The 3,477-nt window shown below is 38.8% G+C and overlaps 1 non-coding gene across 1 annotated transcript; it reads right to left on the minus strand.

Moving 5' to 3' along the window:
* Positions 1–2,996: 2,996 nt before the first annotated feature.
* LOC146924483 (small nucleolar RNA R71) lies at positions 2,997–3,103 on the minus strand. The gene has a single exon (XR_015013042.1). It is a non-coding gene; the product is annotated as a small nucleolar RNA R71 (small nucleolar RNA).
* Positions 3,104–3,477: the final 374 nt, after the last annotated feature.

Genomic DNA, 3,477 nt, shown 5'->3' on the forward strand with positions numbered 1-3,477 from the left:
TCAAACTTAAAATCAACCAACAAAAACAAAAACCTTTTTGGAAGAGAACTACGGTGGATTTGATCCCTTAAACGGGTACGTAGGCAAGGAACAAAATTCCTTCAATTCAATTAAAACAAAAAATCCAAACACATTCTTCTCCCTCCAATTCTTCACTTAGAATACCTTTAGGCCTAATAATTACTTTCAAAATAGCATTTAAAAATAAAGCGCGCGCGTAGAAATTAGAGACGGTTCCTATAGGATACTATAGTCGTTATGGGTGCCTAACACCTTCCCGTAGCGAAAACAACTCCCGGACCTCGATTCTCAAGGGTTTTGCTTACTTTTTCCCTTCCCAAGAAAAAATAAGATATCACCGGTTTAAAAGGTTCAAACGTAATCAATGTTTGACACCCGAAAACCAAGATAAAACAGTAGACTTCTCTTGTCTTGGGATTGTTGGATAAGTCTAATGACATAATCCTAATCGAACCAAGCTTTAACCCTAATTTCATGTAGCCGTAATTTCTAATTTAGATTCACCGTTTTAACATGGATTAACCATTATCAAACTGTAGAAGCGAAAGTGGAGGGTTTGATAATTGTTAATCCATCATCCCAAATATCAATTCATAAAGCGAAAGCGGAGCTTTGATATTGGAACAAGTGAATCTAGACAATAATTGCAAAGGCAGCGAAATAGTCTTTGCAATTATTGAGACATGTGTAGTTTCAATCCTTATAAGCTTCTTCTAGTAATCAAGTCAGCGAAATAGGCTTGGTTACTAGGGGTAAACTCTCACCGGACTTTTACCGGAAAGGTGAGGGGCTAAAGGGAAACCGGTCTTTAGAAATTAAGGTGTAAAACATGAGACTAGAAGTTAAGGTTTTGGCTAGTGAAGGATTTGTCATTAGGATGAACCAATAATCCCAAGGCACTTTTACTTTATTATTGTTATTTTATCTTATTTAAAAATCCAAACTTTATTCTCAAAATGACAGAGAAATAGAAGCTGATGTACATCATCGTATTCAAGCCGGGTGGTTGAAATGGAGAAAAGCCTCAGGTGTTTTGTGCGATAAGAAAGTACCACTTAAGCTGAAAGGAAATGTAACATCCCGCTCATCAGCTAAAGGAAACTTTGTCTGTTAAATGTAGCAGAGGACTCAGTGATGACATTCTGTCATTACGTAATATTAGGGACTTATTGTGACATTTTGATAGAGTTCTTATGCAATTTCTACTGTTCTGGAGTGCAAAAAGCTTAAATGTTGAAGTCTGTTCGAAGGAAATCGCGCCACGCCAATTTCAAGCCGTGCTGCGATTTTTGAAGCAAAATTACGTCCTCCCTGTTTGAGGGAAATCGCGGCACGCCTATATACATGGCGCGGCGCGATTTTGATGGGTCAGGCCCATGACTTCTATAAATACTGCACTCAATCGGAAGAACAGGGGTTACGATTTTGGAGAACGAAAGTGCGATTTTAACACCCAGAAGGCTGCAGCGGAGAGGATTTCATCATCTCTAACCCAGTTTATGTATGTTTTAATTCTTTCATTGATTATGCTATTTGTAAACTCAATTATGAGTAGCTAAATCTCTTAGAGATTAGGTCGGAGATGAACCTATGTAACCCTAATTGATCATATGTTGCTGTGAAACTCTATTACTTATTAATGATATTCTAGTTTTCATTCAATTCAATTGTTCTTACTGCTTTTTATATCCTGATCAAATATAAACATGATTTTGTGAGATCGAATGACTACTGACCATAGCTTTCGACTTAGACCTAATTGAATTGTTCTAATAAACATGGTTAGTCTAGGAATGGATAATCGTTTGTTAGTGATATTAGGTTAACGTGCTTAAACCTTTGATGATTATTAGACCACCTAAGGAATTAGGGGCTGTAGTTTAAAAAGAGGGTCCTAACTCAAGGGATTGATTAGGGCTAATTTGTTAACTATCGTGAAACTAGAGAATCATTAGTAATAATAGGTGCAGTAACCAATTAGGGGAAACATAGAGGATTCGAAGACCTGATCTCATCTCTCTCCTTTTTTCTTAATCAAATCTTTACTTTTTTTTATTTGATTTCTTAAAATCAAACCAAATCTACTGCCTAGTGGCAAAACAAAATAAACTTTTATACATCCTAATTATATAACGCAATTGAATTATTGAAGTTAAAAACAGTCCTCGTGGGAACGATATTTTTACTACTTCGATAGTTATTGGTACACTTGCCAAACGTCTATCAAGTTTTTGGCGCCGTTGCCGGGGACTGTTGAATTATTTCAACAAGGCAATTACGTTATAATTTAGGGTTTTTGCAATTTAATTTTTCTGTTTTTAATTTTTTATTTTTCTGTTTTCATATTCCCTTGATTACTTTGCGTTGTGCAGTGCTACTAAGGTATTTTGCTGTTTATGCGAGGTAAACAGAGCTCGGACGACTTAGAGTACGATCCGGAAATTGAAAGAACTGCTAGAGCACTTCGGAAAGCTGTCCGATCGCAAAGGTTAGCTCAATCCGTTCCACCGGGTGTTCGAGAACAAGTACCGGAGCAACTCTCAAGTGAATCTGAAACAATCTCTTCTCCTAAATCTGCAACTATGGAAGGAGAAGGAGTTGTACCACCAAGACCTAAGCTTGGAGACTACGGGTTAGCCACTCATCGCGGTCAACTGACCCACACTTTTCAACCAGCTAACCCCGTAGCTTTCGACATCAAGACAACTGTCCTCAACGGTTTGAGGGACAAGCAATTCGATGGGACTGAAGCTATGAGTCCTCATGAACACTTGAGCCGTTTTGCTGAAACCTGCGAGTTTTGTGTGCAACCAGCCACCGTGACTGAAGCACAAAAGAAGCTAAGGCTATTTCCTTTCACCTTGACGGGAAGAGCAAAAGATTGGTTGCTAACAATTCCAAACGGGACTGTCCAAACATGGGAAGAGTTAGAGCTGAAGTTCTTGGAGAAATACTTCCCTATGTCTAAGTATTGGGACAAGAAGATGGAGATCTCTAACTTCAAGCAAGGAGAAGGTGAATCATTGTATGATGCTTGGGAGCGATTTAATTTGCTTCTCAAGAGATGCCCTAATCATGAGTTCACCGAGAAGCAATACCTCCAAATCTTCACTGAGGGGGTAACACCAAACACTCGAATGTTCTTAGATGCTTCCGCGGGAGGTAGTCTCAAGAGCAAAACTGATCATGAAGTCCAAGCTTTGATAGAAAACATGGCTGGAAATGAGTATCGTGCTGAAGCTAAGAAGAAGGAAAGAGGAGTGTTTGGGGTGAGTGAACAAACTGCTATCCTTGCTAACCAAGCAGCGATGAACAAACAGATCGAAGCTCTAACTAAGGAGTTTCAAGGCTTCACTTTGGCTCATAAGCAACAACAAGTAGCTGCAATCAAGTGTGACTTATGTGGTGAAGAACATCCCAACGGTGAATGTGTTCCAGAAGGGTCAAATGAAGAAG

Source organism: Medicago sativa, chromosome 5 (genome assembly GCF_051527215.1).
Source record: "Medicago sativa cultivar Bolivia chromosome 5, Bolivia_mono, whole genome shotgun sequence".
Classification (NCBI taxonomy): Eukaryota; Viridiplantae; Streptophyta; class Magnoliopsida; order Fabales; family Fabaceae; genus Medicago; species Medicago sativa.